Genomic DNA, 19,658 nt, shown 5'->3' with positions numbered 1-19,658 from the left:
CTTTCCAGCTTGCACAAATCTGCTCATTTGCAAATGCCAAAGATCCAGCCTTCCTGTCATGTCTTCACAGCTAATGCTTTCTTAAAATCTGTTACTAAAACATAGGTGCCGAGGAGCATGACACAAAGTGCATGTCAATCGTAGGTTAGGCTGTTTATAGAATTGCACCTAAAGTGGACTCGGACACCAGTAGGTGCCCTAACCTTAGGTGTACCCTATTTATGCTTGGGGTTTCTTGGCCTAAATGAGCGCACCTAAATCCAAAACAGGTGCCTACATACCAAATACGTCCGTGATCCGCCCCCTAACCATGCCTGCTTTCTGGTAGGTGCCTTGCACTAGGCGTCTTATCTGAAAATGATAGGAGCCTACCAAGATAGGTGCCTATTGTCCAATTAACTGCAATTTAAACCAAGTATGTGGTGCTAATTGCTCATTATTAGCACTGATTAAGCTTTTTAAATAATTAAGTTAGGTGCCTAGATTGTTTAGAACCTGAACTTGTGTGCCTCTGTCAAACTTGAACAAAAGGAATGATGTATTTGACATTGCCTGCTGTTTTACATAAATCAGGGGGTCTCGGTCCTCAGGACACCCTCAACCGGTCTAGTTTTCACAACAAATATCCACAGCAAATATACCATGAAATATGCATGCATTGACTCCATTGTATGTAAATCTGTCTCTTGCATATTTATGGTGGATATCCTTAACACCTGATTGGCTGGGTATATCCTAAGGACTAGATTGGGGGACCACTAATGTAAATACATGTTCACTTCACTAGCAATGATCAGTCTTTTGTTGTCTTTCATTCCAGGTTACTCAATGTATTATTTAAGTAACCCCTATGGGGTGCTAAAAGTGATGCTCTGTAAATTTTCTTGTCACCTGCTTCAAAACACCTTACTTGGACATTACTGGTGCTGCCTGGATGGATCCTGCCCAAGACAAACGAGCCTTCTCCTGCCCTCACTGACCAGGACTGACCTGGAAGGGCGTGTGCTGGCAGGATGCCGAATGTAAGAAGCCAAAAGAAGTAACCCACTCAGTGCAGTCAGTTTATTTTTGACAGGCAGAGAGGGAAGTGTTTCTTCTACCCATGGAGGGGGGAAGGGGAGAGACAAATGATTCTGCAAGAGTTGCATCATTCCTTCTCCCCTCTTCTGAAAAACTGCAGCCCTGGCAAAGATAATGTACTGAAAGCCACTGCAGGTCTTTCCTATCCCACAGCACAGCTGGGACTATGAAAACCACTAAGCTTTCATCTCAAAAACTGGAACATTTCTTTCTAAACAGATTCTATATGTATATTATATATACTGTATGTACATGTATATGTGTTGCATCACATTTCACTGGAAGTGTGTTTCTTTGTAAAGAAAAATGAAGCAATTGGAGGAACTGAAAATGGATAGAAAGGTTTCTCACCCAAGGCATTGAATGTTTTGTTGTTTCAGCACTGGATATAGATTATTCTTTCTTTGCTTGCAATTTAATTTCCTGAAGGGCTGTATATACACACTAATAAACCTCTATATGCTTATTAGTGTGTATGTATATACTGATGAAACCCCAGACTTGTATCATGTTTTTTGACTGGTTTAGAGGTCATAGACCTAAAAATAAACTTGTCCACGGTGCTGTCAGAAGGCAACGGTTGACTTGATGTCCTTATCAGAATTGTTTTAACCTATTTTTGATGGGAGATTAAGGAAATGAAGATAGATCAAGATCATTGCTCTGTAAGGAAAAATGGAATACCAGATCCCTTAAGAATACACAAGGGACAATTCTATAACTTGGTGCCAAGATGTAGGCACCACAAAGGAGACTCGGTGCCAGTTCTATAACAGCTTAAGGGTGCGTCTCAGCCTTTAAAGAATAGTAGTGGAAGGCTGTGTTGGCACGCTAAAATTTAGGTGCACCCACTTATGACGGGTCCATGGCTGGCATAAATTGACATGTCTAAGTGCATCATGTAATAAGCACAACTGATAGTATTCTATAAGTTATACATGTTGCTTGGTGAGCCGCCCAAGGCCTGTCCATGTGTATGTTCCCATGCAGTTATGTGCTAACTCCTGAATTCTATAAAAGGTGATAAAAACTGCATGCATAAATTTGGGAGTGTGCCTAATTTGTAGGTGCAATTTAATTGAATAATGAGCCAAATAGTGCAGATAATTGGGCTCTAACAATCAATTATTGGTGCTAATTGGAATCAGTTTTAAAGTTTTGCATGCATAGTTATGTGCTCAGATCTCTGTGTAGACTTTTATGGGCTAGATTCACAAAGCATACCGATCAATTTGCGACCCCTTAGCGACCAAATTCTCCTCCGGCCCGATTCACTTACCTCTCTGCCGACCATCCTCTGATCTGCGCATGCAAATGAGGGGAGGGACATTCAAAAGTAGGGAAGGCAGCGATTCACTAAACAAAAATCTCGATCTGACCGGGCTGGCCGATCAACTCCTAAAGCGACTGCTGGGGACCAGTCGCACACCTCTCTACCGACTTTCCTGCTCCATTGCCACCTCTGCCCTGGATCAGGGCATTCCTGTCATTTATGCGTACTGTTATAGAATAAGAGGGGCCCACATTTGCACCACATTTCAGCTGATGCAAATGGCCAGACCTAAAGTTAGGCACACAGTTTCCAGCACCATTTATGGAATAACACTTACCCCCAAATTCTATAAAGTCTACCTAAAGTTAGACACTGATAAATTGGCACTTAACACTTCATAATTGGCATTAATTGGACTTAAATGAGTTAAGTGCCTAACTCAAAAAATGTGATTCTATAAAAAGTAGGCACCTAGTCCAAAATGTGTCGTAAGTGGGTGTGGTTTGGGAAAGATAGTGGGCATATTTTCAGGTTCATTCAGTGGCGTAACGAGGGAGGCTGGCGCCCGGAGTAGTGATGCCAGGCATTGATGCACTGTGTGCCCCCTACTCTTTGCCGTTCCCCCCCCATCCTTTTACCTGCCATTTGGGTGCTCCCCAGCTCTTACCCGCCGCTTGAGCGCCCCCCCTCCCGCGAACCTCTTGTAATGTTCACTGGTACGAGCAGCATCTTCCACCCACTGCTCACACCAGTGTCGGCTCCCTTCTGATGTCACGTCTTGGTCCCGCAACCAGGAAGCAACATCAGAAGGGAGTTGATGCCAGCACGAGCAGCAAGTAGAAGATGCTGCTGGAACCGGTAAACATTTAAAGAGGTACGCGGGGAGGGGGGGAGGAGGAGAGGTGCTGGCACCTCCCAAGAAGATGGCGCCTGGGGAAGTCTGCCCCATCTCCCCTTACTACGTCACTGGTACCACCACTGTGCACCTAATTTAGGTGCAAACATTTAGACCAGAGTTTATAACTAAGTTATGCCTAAAAGTTAGGGCGCCCAATGACACCTATGGATGCTTAGGTAGCGCTAAGCACAATTCTATACAATGCACCTAACTTTTATAGAATCGATTTTAGCACCACGCTAGTCGGTGTCTTTTCTTTTTTTTTAGATGCCATAAGTAGAATTTGGGGGTTGGTGTGTGGGTTTTTGTTTGTATTTTTTGTTGGCCGCTCTAATTTTTCAGTGCCATTTATACAATTCAGTGCTAAACTACTTTGGTGCTTACATTACAGAATAGTGACCATCACTTATGCATGTAATTGCCAAGGATTGATGTTTCTGACATGCGCAAATGCTAGCATCCTTTAACAAGGACATGCGCTGTGCACCTAACTTTAGGGCCCAAGTTATAGAATGAGGGGGGTAATGCACTCTGGAGCTAACATGTCTCTTAGTTTTCAGATATTTAATCTCCTGCGGATTACTGTACTATCTCTTTAAGATCAGTCTTTGCCTACTGTATTCGTCATCCTGTCATACTTGCTCTGTGTGTGTGTATTCATATATACAGGTATAGTAACGGTTCAGTAATCACTGATTCACTTTACGGGACCTGAACCTGCCAATTTCTGACTTCAGCAGAGGGGACGCCACCGCTGAATGAAAGGAATAGATAGCTGAGTTAGTAAGAAAGAACAACCTTGTAAATCATCTCGTTGCCCTACCATGTCTCTGTACCAGTGGCGTGACGAGGGTGAGAGGCATCCAGGGTGCTGGCGTTCTTCCCCACACTCTTCTACACCCCCACCTCGTCTGCTCCTTCCCTGCCCCCTCCTGCTGCATGCCTTTTCCCTCTTACCTCTTTCACATTCCCAGTGCGAGTGGCAACCCCAGCCTGTTGCTTGTATCGGTGTGGATTCTTCCTTTGACATCACTTCCTTAGACGCTGGTCCAGGAACGTTAAAGAGGTACGGGGGAAGGAAGGGGTGCGCACATGGTAGTGGGGGACAGAGGGGGGATGGGTCCTGATGCCCTCAGCAAGACGGCGCCTGGGGCAGACCACCCCCTTACTCTGCCACAGCACTGTACATACAGTATGTGCTTGGGTAAGAGCCACCTCACTGTATTCTAGCACTGCAGTTGATTATTGATGGGGGAGGAGCATTTGAAGGATTCCCTACAGGACTGGGCAATCTGCCTCCCACAGATGAGTTATGTGGGCCCCCATGGGACGTATACACCGAAAATGGCATTGACCCGAATTTGGGCAAATTTTGCAAATATTTTCCGAATAACCATTCTAGCAGTTTGTTTCATGTTTAGTTAAATAAATGAATAAGTAAAAATTGATCACAGAAGGTCTATGGAGCTCTGTGCACTTTCTGACATTACATAATATGGCAGTTGTCTAGGAGTGGTAAGGACAATCATGTAGCCCTCTGTGTATAAAGGTTGCTCTTCCCTGCCCTACAAAATGCTTGAGTACCTGAATAAATTAATGTAAACCGTTCTGAGCTCCCTTGGGAGAACGGTATAGAAAATTGAATGAATAAATAAAAATGAACTCGCAGCCAATTTGTATCACTCAGGATGGTGAATCTGTGCTGACATCACACGCGCTTACCCACAGAGGAAGGCCACCTCACAAAATCACAAGGGACAGGCCTAGGCTGTTAGACTGGGGGGCTTTGTATTTTGTCACCCAATTTCCAAGCCCATAGCATGCAGGATCTAGTTTATTGGGTGAACTGAGGACTATGTTTATGTGAGATACCATGGGATTCAGGTTTATATTTCTGAATTGTCTCACTCCGTTACATCTCCATTCAGTGTTTTCAAGTCATAGGAGGTCAAAAGCTAGTGTAATGAACCTTAGAAAAGAAAGAAATGATTACAGAGGGGGTTGAAACTCAGAAGTCTCATGGTGCTAGGGGTAAAGGGCCCCACTGGGAGCAGGTTAGAGGCCCTGATGCTAATTTTACCACTGAACTCTGCCACCTGTCTCTTTAAATGTATTCTTGAGAAAGATTTTACTGTTGCTCAGCTTATACTGAATTTTTTTTAAAATAAAATTAATTTATATACTATATTTAAGGTTGTAAAAATTGTGCTTTGTCTACTTTGTATTAAAAAAGTGAAACTTTCATTTTGTCTTTGTTTAATTTTTCATTCTTTCCAGCCTAATGGATGTTGGAAAAAGAATTGTACGCTAGGGATCAAGAATGTCTGTTTGTCTGAGGGCAAAATAACTCTCTGAATATGTAATAGAGTAAGACCAAATTTGGCATGGGGAAAAATGGTGAAAATGCACAGCAAGTTTAAAAATGGACTAGAGAAATACATTCCCCCAAAATAGCTCAATGCATTTCTATGGGAAAACCAGTTCCCGGCTTCTGCCGCATAGAAATTTGTTACACTGAAACATAACAGTAAGGGAAATGGCATCGTATACAGTCTAATTTCAAGAGGCTTTCAAACCCACCCATCTCCACAACCCGTTGTCATACCCTATCACTGCTGGCTTGGCTCATTCGGATTTGTACTTCATTTTCTTTTTTGTAAATTTTATTGTGAAACCTACTGACTGAACCAGTGACATATACAGAAAGTATTTTAGGGGATAAGGAAACTAAGGTTACCATGTTTTGGCATGTTTTGCTAGTTATTCTCTTATCAACAAATAATGCCTTGTTACACCTTATAAATTTCTAAGTAGTCTGCAATAACTTTCATGGCACTTTAAATATTTTAAACTAAATTATTTCAAGCACTTACCAATACTTTACCACAATATTCATGCTTATGGAAACAGTTCAGTTATATTAAAAGGTGTCTCATAAATTAATTTTACATTTGGACAAACATTTCTCATATCTTATAAAATTGCATCTGATATTACAGAAAAATAATTTAGTTTATCATAATTTAACATACATAATTTAACTTATTTGACTACAAATAAGGGTGGAATTTATAAAGGGACACTAATGATTAGCACGTGCTAAATGCTAAGATACCCATTATATTCCTATAGATGTCTTATCATTTAGCACACACTAAATCAGCAGCCCTTGATGAATTCCCCCCTAAATGTCTTATTAATCTGTATTAATAAATCTAAAGACTTTTCTTTTTTTCCATCTATTGCAGTTCCTAAATACCCATAAGGAATATGGTGTAGAACACTAGTTCTTAAACCTGTCCTGGGGGACCCCCAGCCAGTCGGGTTTTTATCAAGATATCACTAATGAATATGCATGAACAAAATTCTCTCATGCATATTCATTATACAAATTCACTTTATTTGGGAACAATATTTAAATAGTTCACTTCATGTTTTTCTCAACATTACAAATGAAGCTACTAGTGTTTATCAATTTCTTTTACTCATATAAATTGGTGAGAGACGGGTGCGTGGTAGGCCCAAGATAAGTACGTTGCAGTAGTCTTAAGCACGAGGTGACAAGAGCATGGATAATGGTTTTGGTAGTGTGTTCAGATAGAGGACGGATTTTGGTAATATTATAGAGGAGAAAGCGACAGGATTTGGCGGTTTGTTCGATCGGAGCAGAGACGGAGAGAGAGGACCACTAGTTAAATTAGACATCCTTTCAACCTCAGCATTTAATCCCCCAGGTTCCACTGTATCTAAATGATAAGTCCATTTTTGCTCTTTCACATTTAATCATTTTTCAATATTAACGCCCTCTCTCCCATCTTCTATCTGATCGATTTCACGCCATTTTAAATTGTTAGTTGTATGGTTTTTGTTTTTTTTTGCAAGCCAGTGTGCTACAATGGGGGCCTGCATATTTTCAGGGGAACGCTTAGCAGGTCATATGGCTGTGCTATGATGAGGAGTAGAGCTGCAACCTCGGGGGGCATGTCGACGTGGCTGCTGGGAGAGTCGGTGAGAAGAGTGTTGAGAATCAGATGATGCGCTCTGTCCCCCCCATGAAAATGTGGACATAGATGCAGGTGATAGATTTGATTGAAGTCTACAAAATCCTGAGTGGAGTAGAACGGGTACAAGTGGATTGATTTTTCACTCCATCAAAAATTACAAAGACTAGGGGACACTCGATGAAGTTACAGGGAAATACTTTTAAAACCAATAGGAGGAACATTTTTTCACTCGGAGAATAGTTAAGCTCTGGAACGCATTGCCAGAGGTTGTGGTAAGAGCTGATAGCATAGCTGGTTTTAAGAAAGGTTTTTATGAGTTCCTGGAGGAAAAGTCCATAGTCTATTATTGAGAAAGACATGGGGGAAATCACGGCTTGCCCTGAATCGGTAGCGTGGAATATTGCTACTCCTTGGGTTTTGGCCAGGTACTAGTGACCTGGATTGGCCATCATGAGAACGGGCTACTGGGCTTGATGGACCATTGGTCTGACCCAGTAAGGCTATTCTTATGTTCTTATTAACATCCTCATTAAGTGTACGTAACGCATGTGCAGGAGTCTGGGAGTGGTGGTCTGCAGTATCTTGCTTACCTTGCTCAGACTCAGTCGAGCATGTTGACAGGATTTAGCACAGCGTGTGACTGTAGTAGCTCGGTTAGCCCATTTCACAACAGCATATTCAGACGATCTTGGAAATAAGGGAACTGTATAGTAGATGGTTGCTGGAGTATCTGTGCAATTGGTGGCACAGATTGAATTTGAAGCTGCTGTGACGATAGCATTGTGCAGTAGACAGCACAAAATGCACTCTGCTGCACAGATACTGGAATGTTTGCCTGTACAGTAGTCAGCACGGAATGTGCATGTGCAGAGGTATCCATACGTTTTATTTTTGATGGAGAAGACGCTTGTGATGCAGCTGCGTTGGAAGGGGAACAGTGTTTGTGCTTGTTAGCTTTCTTATGCGGTTTCCCCGTTGGTAGTACTGAAGTAGCTTAGGTAGAGCTGGACATTGAATTCGACGATCCTGGTATAGGGCTGTGAAGAGCACAGAGTTAGCCATTCTCAACGTCGCTTCAAAACCAAAAATCTAAACATTTTTGGGAGGTCAATATCCCTGAGAACGAAACAGCTGACACGAGATTCCTCAGCAAGGAGTGGGAGGCTAGTAGGCGCAGACCTAAAAGCACTCTTTTCTGTAATACTGGCAAATAAATTGAAAGAAAAATTAATATGGGAAGGCACAAACATACACAAATATTACACACAAATTAAACGCATATAAAATATATATGTTAAAGGCATATGATACATGCCAAAAAGGAAGGCATATGAAGAGAAAACCAAAATATGGTTTCTCCGATCCATGGAAAAAAGAGAACTAATGGTCCCATGAGCTGGCAGCAGGCAGGAATATATGTGGTACAGTAGTCTTTTAGTTTCTTAAAGTGACAGTTCACTTTAGATGTCCGTACAGGGTTCCTTAGATGACGTCACCACATGTATGAATATGCTGCCTGTTTCTCCTGGGATAAAGAATTTCTCCCTGTATGTTAAGAAGGCCTAGTGGGTCAACACTCTAATTATTTAACTATCTATCTAATCCTAACTAATAGTACTCTCTCTATTCGATCTATTAGATGTTATCTTATTTTTTTTTATTAATTGTAAACTGAATCGAGTTCCTTTAGGAAATGATTTGGTATATAAATTGAAGACTACATTAGATCTTTTGCCAACTTCTCAGCTCTGTTTCTGTCTCTCCCCTCTAATATCTGTCCCAAGTATGCTCAAATTCTGTTTAGGGCTAACCTCTACACCAGTAGCATAGTCAAGCATCTGATTTAGGGTGGGCTTGAGAGCAACATAGGTGAGCTAAAAATTTCATCTCCCCCCCCCCCCTCCAACTAAAGCAAAACCAAATTTAATTTCTATTCCTCCCCTCCCCCCCCCCCCATCGCCGCCCCTATCAACTGAAGACCTATCTTGCAAAGAGTTTACAAGTTGGGAAGCCACCGGTACTGTCCTGGAGCCGCTGCCACTAGTCACCAGCCTCCATGCTCATATGCTAAGTTTTGTGAAGGTGTGAAAACTGAGCATGTATGAGGGATGTAGAGGCCTGCTGCTGGGAATAGTGGAAGTTTGACAGTGTCGATGACTGCCCAACATGTAAATTATTTTGGCACAGAGGTCTTCAGCTGACAGACCTTGGGAATCCTTACCAGTCACATTAAAGAATTTTGCGTGGGCTCCAGCTCACCTGGGCCCACCCATGGATATGTCACTGCATGCTCACCCCATCAGTTCTCAGTCCACCTGTATCTTCCCACCAACTTTTGTAACAGTCACAGAATTTTCTGATGATGGAATTCAAAGGGGGCTCTTTAAGTATTTTGTGAGTTGAATGACAACAGCGGCCGCAGGGAACCCTTGATAAAGCACAATAGTGTGAAACATGTCGGGTCATCCTCTCCTGAGCCACACTTGTTAAGCTGATGGCCTCTTTTACAAAGCCGTGCTAGCAGCCCATAGAGATTTAAAGTGCTTTGGGGCTGTTGCCACGCGGCAGCTGCTAGCGCGGCTTTGTAAAAGAGGCTGTAAGTGTTTGGAAAAATTACAAAGCATTATAACATATATCTAAGGGAGATATTTATTGAAAGTATTTATTGAAAGCTATATAAATAATAAGATGAGTAAAAGTCATGTAAGAAAAGTATTAGGGGGCAATGATGAAGAGACGTAATTCTTCCTGCTATAAGATTTTAATTAGCGGTGGAGTGGTGGGTCTGAGGCCATGAGATAAAATTTAAAAAAGAATATACCAGTAAGTATATCCGGAATGTTATTTATAGTAGTAGTTCTGGAATCATTTGAACTTGACATCAATATTTTGATTTTTAACTAGGGACATGCAATCCAAAAGTTGAAGTGGGGGGGGGGAGGGGGAACAGTGCACATACTTCAGAAATAGCATGTACTTTTTCTACAAGAATGCACACTATATGACAAGAGGACAGTTATAGCACAGGAAAAAAATGAAATTTTAAAATTTGTTTGACGCTTTCAGAGTACAAATGATTATAGGAAGCATCAGTAATGTTTCCCATGTCATTTTAAAGATGGAGGAGTGTCGTGGAGGAGGAACCTAGTGGTTAGAGCACATAAGAATAATATTACTCAATCAGACCAATGGTCCATCTAGCCTAGCAGTCTGTCTTCACGGTGGCCAATTCAGGTCACTACCATGTTTCCCTGAAAATAAGACAGTGTCATATTAATTTTGGGTCCAAAAAACACACTAGGATTTACTTTTGGGGATATCTTATTTTTTTCATGTATAACAATCATCTCTCCCTTCCTCTCCTCCACCCCAGTTCTTCCACTTTCCTTTCTCCTCCCCATGTGCAGCATCATTCCTTCCCTCTCACCCATCCCTTTGTGCAGCATCTTTCTATCCCACCCTCCCACTGTGAGACTGACATACCTCCGCTCCAAGGCCTCCTAAAGCAGCAGGGGTGGGGGGTTGCTGAATTGATGAGTCTGATTTTTTTCAGCAAATTAGAAACATAGAAACATAGAAATAGACGGCAGATAAGGGCCACGGCCCATCAAGTCTGCCCACTCCAGTGATCCTCGCTATCTATCTTTGTGGATAGATCCCACATGTCTATCCCATCTGGCCTTAAAATCTGCCACACTGGTGGCCTCACTAGTGTCAAGGATGGAGTCAGGGAGTATTGGGGACATTTGGGAGTCAATCTTAACTAGGGTTTATTTTTGGGGTAGGGCTTATATTAGGAGCATCTTTAAAAATCATGCTAGGACTTATTTTGGGGGAAACAGGGTAATACCTAGTAAAAGAAAATCCCAACTTGTAGCAACATTTCATGCTACCAATCTAGGACATACAGTGGTTTCCTTCATGTCTGTCTCAATAACAGATGATGGACTTTTCCTGCAGGAAACTGTCCAAACCTTTTTAAAACCAGCTACGTTAACCACTCTTGCCCTTGCCCATTTCAATTCCCATTGACATGCTTCTTGGAATCTTAGGCAAGTTGCTTAACCTTCTGTTGTCTTGTAGTACTGCCTTTCTGGTAATATTAATCAATGTGATTCCTCCTGTGCAGCACTAGGATGCTGGTAATTTATTCATTGTTTTGTTTCATTCCCATCACAGGCCATAGCCTGCACTATTATTTTCCCTGTCCTGTCTTTTTGTTTTCCCTGTGATAAGATATATCTGAAGCCTCCATATTTGTTGAATCCTGCCACTCTGGCTGACACGTGGTAGGTGAAAGGAGGGAGAAGTGTCAGGTTCCTTGCTGTAGAGTCACTAGGTTACACATTCTGGGAGCTAGCTGTCAAATTGTTAGCAGTTAGTCTGTTACAACCACCGGAATGTTCTGCAGACAGGTGATGGAATTTCCCATGGAGGAGACCCTTGTTCTGCAAACAGACACTTAGGCAAACATTCACTGACCCATCATCATACTTTCACAAAGCCATGTTTCTCAGCAGTGCAAATTAAGAGAGCTGTATGTGCAACAGAAGCTGTCTCCTGCACCGCCAGACTCATCTCTCATGACTCCACCTCTCCAGGCTCTGGGTTAGAGGTGGGTGGAAAATATGCAGGCAAGCTTAAGACAACTACATTTTTGCCTAGTTCCATTTTAACAGAGTTTTCTGCTTTCCTTAAAATTTTATGGGAAAGTTCACTGACATTTTTCTCAACCAACCTGAGAAAAACCATGCTGGTTTAATATGGATTTGTTTCAAAGTAATCTGTGCAGAATCTGGTCACTGTGAATCTTGTTTAGCATAGAAACATGATGGCAGATAAAGGCTACATGGCCCATCCACCGCATCCACTATCTCCTCCTCTCCCTAAGAGATCCCATAGGCCTGTCCCTTGCTTTCTTGAATTCAGACAGTCTTTGTCTCCACCATCTCTACCGGGAGACTTTCTGTAAAAATGCATTTCCTTAGATTACTCCTGAGCCTATCGCCTCTTAACTTCATGGTATGCCTTCTCATTCCGGAGCTTTCTTTCAAATGAAAGATTTGTCTCATGCACATTTATGCCACATAGGTATTTAAACATCTCTATCATATCTCTCCTGCCTTTCCTACACTTTCAAATCTTAAGTCTGTCCCTATATGCCTTATGACAAAGACCACCAAAACAATAGTAGCCTTTCTTTAGCCTTCCATCCTGTTTATATCTTTTTGAAGGTGCAGTCTCCAGAACGGTACCTCCTTTTCCCTATTTTTCTATGCAGATTTAAAGAGACTGTACTGGATTTTTTTTTTTTTTGTAAATGTTCCTTAAAGTAATAAAATGAACTATAGACTTTCTTGCAAGTTTATTAACCTAGTTCACTACTGTAACTCTGGTCCCACTCACAAAGTCCTTGGGTACCAGTTTAGCTCCTTTGGACAGGCACCTTGGATCAGGATATACAAACAGAATTCAGGTAGTTGAGCTGGGTGAAGGTCAGGGCCAGAATATTTCCTGTTAGAACTCAAGTCCTGGTCAAGAAAGAATCACACACAGGGGGTAACTTCAAACAACTGCCAACTGTACTGAAATCACTGGAGATTAACTGTAGAAATCCAAACTATTTACTATGTCATTTGAACAAATTTGGAATCATTTTTCATCAACTAAAATATAGTTCAATGTCTGTCCCCTCTGTCAATAAATCTCAGAATGGGAAATCCACCCTCACTCTTTCAGTAAGCTGCTCCAGGTCCCACTCTCATTTGTCAGTCCAGAGTCATTCTTTAGTCTCTGTTTTAAAAGTGTTTCCATTAATTTACTTACCACAGAAATCAGACTTATGGGCCTGTAGCTCCCTACTTCTTCCTTATTTCCAGTTTTGTGGAGAGGGACCACACCTGCCCTTCTCCAGTCCTCTAGTACCACTCTCGACTCTAGAGAAGTATTAAAAAGGCCATCAAGCGGAGCCTCCAGAAGTTCCTTAAGTACCTTTGGATGTATGTTATCCAGCCCTATCACTTTGTTCACTTCTAGTTTAGCTAGCTCCTCATGAACACAGTTCTCTGAAATCGTTCATGGTCTACCACACTTCCATCCCTATTTACGTTTATCTTCTGCGGTCTTGCTCCTGGCGCTTCAGTTGTGAACACAGAACAGAAATATTTGTTAAGCAATTCAGCCTTATCTTTATCAGCTTCTACATTCTCCTATTTCTCAAAAGTAGTAGAAAAACATATATGTAAAATTTCCCAAGTATTTCCTGGTGAGCTGACAGTCAGCTGGGTTTTCAAGATAGCTACAATGAACATACATAAGTATACTGGGTCTCTAATAATATTCAAATTTAGCTCATGAATACACATTGAAGGTTTCCTCAAGAGTCAATCGATTGTATGGTTGGTAGTACGTTTGGGAAGCCCTGCTTTTAACTATACTTTAGCATAAGAGCATTCGCCCTAGATATAGTTGTCAATCTACTTCTTAGATGTTCCCAGTGCACATCCAGTCTGTATAATGGAATGTAAGGTCTCCCTGAGTAACCAGCAATAATGCAGTGAGAAGTCTAGGGATGTTAGAAATATACTGGGAAAAGAGAGAGACACACTCTAAAATTAAAGATTCAAAAACAATTCTAACACAGGAAACAGAGTGCTTCTAAATGGAAGTGAGAAAGGACCTTTTAACTATTTTTTTTTTAAAGTATATGTCTATAGGAAACATTGATGTTTTAACATTAAACTATGTGGCTTTCATTTGGCCAGCCGAGCAACAGCGACAGCTGCAAAGGTGGGGTCTGAGCCCATCTGGATGAATGCAGATCAAGTAACACATGGAGACAGAGGAATGTGTGGGTGAGGGAGACCAGCAGAGCAAGATGAGGAAGGAAAAAGAGAGGAAAAATTGAGAAGTGAAATTAAAGCAGGAGAGACAGCAGTGCTGAGCATAGCATTTCAGCCAAGATTCCAGTGTATGCCAGAGCACGCTTATCCTCCATGCGCAGCCCACGCATTTCCTAAATGATTCTTCTCCTTTACTAAAGACCTAGCTCATATAACAGGGAGAAGGGTTATCAAGGGTTAATTATTGTGGCCTATGTTTCTTCAGCCATGAGCTAAAATCTGACAAGATTACAGAAGAAACAAATTTGATGGACCTAAATTTAAAAAAAAAAAAAAATCTTTTGGGGGTTTTTTTTCCAGTTCAAAATTTTTTTTATTGGTCTTAGTATATACAATAAATGAATGTTAACATGGCAAGAGAAATGCACGCTGGACCAGGCTGCCATTAAAAAAAAACTTTTTTAAGATTGTTGAACAATCAGCATTTTCCTCATTTTCAGCTAGAGCCATCTGTATTTCTTTTAAAGTAATCATATGCAAAATCTCATCAAAGTACAGTAGTTCCTTTGTGTTGCTACACTATTTGCACTTAACAGTGATGGACTTTGCAGCATCTCAAGGGACACTGAAACACATTGAGATGTTCTTAAAGTCTTTTTTCTAATAACTTTATCCTTGATTTCTTTATCAACTCCATGCACATCATGTTTAGATCTTTGTCTCAGCTTTAGTTAACACAACAGAAATAGCTTGACTCTTCATCCAGAAGTATTCAAATAAGCTCTGCTACTCTGTGGTAGGCTGCTTAACTTAGTATGGGCCTTGTTAAGGCAATTTTTGGAAACTGAGCTAATTTGGGTTTGCTATGACAAAGAATGTGAAGACTTACATAATCAAGATATTTTGGTTTCTTATTCTTAATTCTTTTGGAATGTTTTATAATAGTTCTTTCATATTGAACATATAGCCTAGAGCAGTGTTCTTCAATGCAAGGCCCAGGGACCTCTAGGGCGACCCTCATCATTCTGGCTTATTTTCTATTATCTGTCTCTCTACCCAATTTCATAACAGAGAGGGAAATAGATAAAGGGAAGAGCTGCATGCTTGAAAGACACGGCATTTCTTAATCGATGATGAGAATGCATTTGGAAATACCTTCTTCCTTGAGGATATACCCAATAAAAGGTTTGAAGACAAGCTGTTGGAGTAGATGTCATTGACATGCACTGACCAGTGTCATGGCCTCATATGGGAAGATATTTGGTGGCTTTTCTTCAGCTCATTTTAATCCAAAGTAACCCCAACTTAAAATTTAGTGAAGGCCTTTGACCTAGACTAGAATATAGACCAGTAAAACAAACTCCTACTTTAATATATTTTCAAGGATATTTTTAGACAACAGAATGTGAAGACTTTTACAAAGAACTGTACACACATTACCTCACAATGCTTAATTAGAGCAACATGCTAAAGACTCTAATTTTAAACTGACCTTCCTACAAATGAGATAGTAGAGGATAGATCTGAATACCAGGACCTAAGGTAGTTAGACATAGGTGTCCCATATGAGGGTGGATTGAAAAGTTTGGTAAAAAAGCAAGTTAAACAACGTAGTCTCCAGCCAGAGCTATACACTTAGAGGTCCTTTTACAAAGGCGCGGTAGCAGTTTAACGCGCGGAATACTGCCTACTGCGTTAGTACCTAACGCCTCCATTAAGGAGGCATTAGGATTTTAGGCTGCCGTGGGGGTTAGCGCGTGATGAAATGTCCGACGCGCTAACCCCTGTAGCGCGCCTTGATAAAAGGAGCCCTTAGTCCAGTAAGTTTCAAGTTTTTTCATATCATAGGAAAAATAGCTTATAAAAAACCCCAGAAACTTGCTGGACTAAGTGTATAGCCCTCAATGGAGATTATGTTGTTTAACTTGCATTTTTACCAAACTTTTCAAACTACCCCATATAAGAGGCTTGGGGAGGCTAATCCTTCCCAGTCTGAACTGTGACTTTGTTTTATGTTTATTAAAATTTGATGCAAACGCTTACAACATACTTTCAAAGCGAATTAAAAATATAAAAAGGGGTAATAGGAACATTTTCACACATGTTAACAAAAATAGACAGACTTACAGACAAGAGAGCTGCACGGGAATGGGGAAGACGGGAATCCCACGGGACCCGCGGGGTCCGGCAGGTTCCCCCTTTGGGTTGTGGGGATCCCGTGGGGACGCCCCCTAGGGTCACGGGGATCCTGCGGGGTTCAATGCATTCGAGCCACGAGGCTCATCTTCTTTTCCCTACCTGCCCTGCCGCAGCACACTGCCGACCAGAAGTCTTCCACGATGTCAGCGCTGCCGTCAGAGGGAGGGCTTAAGCAAAGCCCTCCCTCCCTCCGACGTCAGCACTGACATCGGGAAGACTTCCGGTCGGCTGTGTGCAGAGCAAGAAGGGGATTGACAAATGTAATTCCATTTCGCCTGCTCTCTCTTCATGCTTCCTGCAGTTAGTATTGCAAGCCAATGGGCGGCAGTAGTGAGCAGAACCAAACAGAGAGCTGCCAGTCAGTGATGATAATTTATTATTCATTTCAGTTATAGGTGGGGTGTGCAGACATAGTTACAATAATAATTACCGAGACTTGAGTGTTTCCAAGGCAACCAATTTTTGTGCTTCATTCATTCTGTTGCAGAGTGTGTGCCTATAAAGCATGACATTGCTGTATTCGGAGCTTTGTTGCCCTCCTGCTGTTTTTGTTGCTTCTGAGGCTGCTGTTTTTAAGAGGAGGGCGATTGTAAGGAGCTGTCCTCGGAGCAAAACGCCGTTGATCGATAGGAGTAGGGCATGTAGGTTTGGCAGGAGCTAGGTTTGGCAGGAGCTGGCTTTGGCTTAGGTCTGACATTAGAAGCAAAGGATTTTTCATGTTCAGACAATTTCTTGGTGGTCGCCTCGATAGATTCATCAAAGAAGTCATTGCCTGCACAAGGAATATTAGCTAAGCCAGTGGTTCTTAACCTGGGTTCGACCGAACCCCAGGGGTTCGGTGAGTCAGTCTCGTGGGTTCGGTGGAGGTCAAAACACACCTCCGACTCATATAGCGCTTCAGTCACGTTCAATCATCTATCAGTTATTCAGTGATTTTGATCAAGACTGATCGTGTACTCGGTTTCTTGATCTATCAATCAACAGCAGAAGTCACACTGATTTGCAGTAAATTTCATTATTATGTTATTATTATTCGAAATATAGGAGAACTTTTTTGTTTTCAAAATTGATATTATTTTTTCCCTCACTGTATACCTATGTTTTGAATTTGTAAAAATCATATTTTATTTTTCCAATAAAGAAGGGTTCGGTGAACACGCATATGAAACTGGTGGGGTTCAGTACCTCAAACAAGGTTAAGAACCACTGAGCTAAGCGATCCTGAAGATTAGGATCCATGTCAACGGTACGAAGCCAGGTAAGGCGATGCATCGCTACAGAGCAAGCAGCTGCCCGGGCAGACAACTCGAAGGCATCATAAAATGACTGGAGGAGATGTAATCGGAGTTGTGATAAAGAAGCAAGGACTTCTTGAAATTCAAAGTGCTTTTGAGTATCCAAATAAGTCAAGAATTTTGGTAATAGAGAAATGAGGAACTCAAAATAAGTAATAAAATAAAAATTATAATTGAGGACTTTAGAGGACATCATGGCATTTTGATAGATGCGACGTCCGATTTTGTCCATAATTTTCCCTTCCTTTCCAGGAGGAACGGTGGCCTAAACCTTGAAAGGATGGGACCTCTTCAAGGAGGACTCGACTAGCAGGGACTGATGAGATAACTGTGAGTTGTCAAATCCTTTGCGATGTACAGTTTTATACCTAGAGTCCAATTTGCCTGGAACAGCCGGTATGGTATAAGGGGTCTCCAGGCATCAACCAAAAGTCTGAGACAAAAGCTTGTGAAGAGGAAGCTTAAGTGACTCTGCCGGAGGTTGAGGGAGATGCATGACTTCGAGGTACTCCTTAGAGTATTTGGAACCAGCATCTAATTGAAGATCCAAGTCAACAGCCATCTGACGAAGAAAAGATGAGAAAGATAGCTGATCCGCCAATGCTTTGCCTCGAGAAAGACTCGAGGACGTCGAGGCAGCATGGGTCGAAGATGAAGCTTCGGCAGGAAAAAAGGCATCAAAAGAATATGGAGACTTGGACAAAGCAATCGAAACGCTGCGTCCTCGAGGTTCGGAAGTGGAGACCTCGAGCGATGAGTTGGCGGTCTAGTCGAAGTAGGAGTAGAGCGAGGCTTAGTTGAAGAGGTACGTTCTTTAGAAGAAGAACTATGCCTGGAAGTATGCCTCGATGAAGGCCTCGATCGTCGGTGAGAACGGTGCTTGGAAGCAGATCTCGAAGATCGTGGAGCTTGTTCTTCAATTTAGATAGGCGCCTATCTAATTGGGCACCTCCAAAATAGGTGCCTAATTTTAGGCACTGGTTACAGAATTTGGGCCTAAGTGTATAGCCCTTGATGGAGACTGCCCCAACTTTGTTGGCTGGGTTGAGAAATTTTCAGCAGCCTTCCTATTGTGTTCCCTATGTATCATAGCACTTACAGAGAAATCAAAGAAAAAAAAGTGGCTCCCATTGCCAATACTTGATTCTTGATGAAATCCGTAGAGTCCTCCAAAATTGCTGTCAGATTTGTGCTAATTGCTGGACCCAAAACTGACTGGTCACCCTTCTGTCCTTCTGAAATAACATTTAACTAAAATAATATCTGCAGAATTTGACAAAGTACTTTCTTAAAATATTTCCTTGCCAGGGTTTCTGCCGAAAGGTCATGGGTTATTGGAAACTGAGGCATCAAAGATTCTGATTTTTTATCATTTCAATCTTACAATGCAGAAATAAATGATCTTTTATAGCAGAAATACTGGTGCAAGGAGGAAATCTTATTCTCAACTGAACTCCCTTGTACAGATATATTATCACCTGCTTAACCTCTCCTTTTACAAGACCGTGCTAGCATTTTTTATCACTGGTTGTGGCGGTAACAACTCAGACACTCATAGAATTCCTATGAGCATCAGAGCTGTTACCACTGTCGCCAGCACTAAAAAAAACACTAGTGTGATTTTATAAAAAGAGGGGAGGGGGTATATTTGGTAATGTGCATTACATTATATTACATCAAAGAGGGACCCTTGGCTTCACTTACTATAACAGGACATGTTTATCCACTCCTACCCTAGATTAGATAATTTTTCAGCACCAGTCTGACCTCATGTGCAACTTTCTTCAAATTACAGTAGTCCCTTATTTTCTAACCTCAGTTACTCTATTTCTTCTTTCTATATACTCCTTTCTTGCATATACCCTATGCTGTCTATTAAAATGTTTTATCACACATTGTGATCCCATTAGCCTCGGCGTCGGGCATATCCTCAGCTGAGCCCCAGGAGCAACTTAGCATGGATGGTGAGACACCACTGAGCACCCTGGGACCTGACCCTCCTCCACCCCTGGGAGTAGCAGTGGTGATTGATCTTCATGAGGAGGGACCTCGGGAGCAACCGAGTGT

The 19,658-nt window shown here is 41.7% G+C and overlaps 1 protein-coding gene across 1 annotated transcript in view; it reads left to right on the top strand.

The window, feature by feature from the left end:
• Positions 1 to 5,495, top strand: part of PDGFB (platelet derived growth factor subunit B) — a 74,858-nt gene extending 69,363 nt beyond the window's left edge. Inside the window, exon 7 of the mRNA XM_033929471.1 lies at positions 821 to 5,495. The gene's annotated coding sequence lies outside the window, so the exon portion shown is untranslated. The remainder of the gene's footprint in view (positions 1 to 820) is intronic.
• The last annotated feature ends 14,163 nt before the right edge of the window (positions 5,496 to 19,658 follow it).

The sequence above is a fragment of the Geotrypetes seraphini genome, chromosome 2, assembly GCF_902459505.1.
Source record: "Geotrypetes seraphini chromosome 2, aGeoSer1.1, whole genome shotgun sequence".
NCBI lineage: Eukaryota > Metazoa > Chordata > Amphibia > Gymnophiona > Dermophiidae > Geotrypetes > Geotrypetes seraphini.
This window is presented reverse-complemented; position numbering and strand designations above follow the sequence as displayed.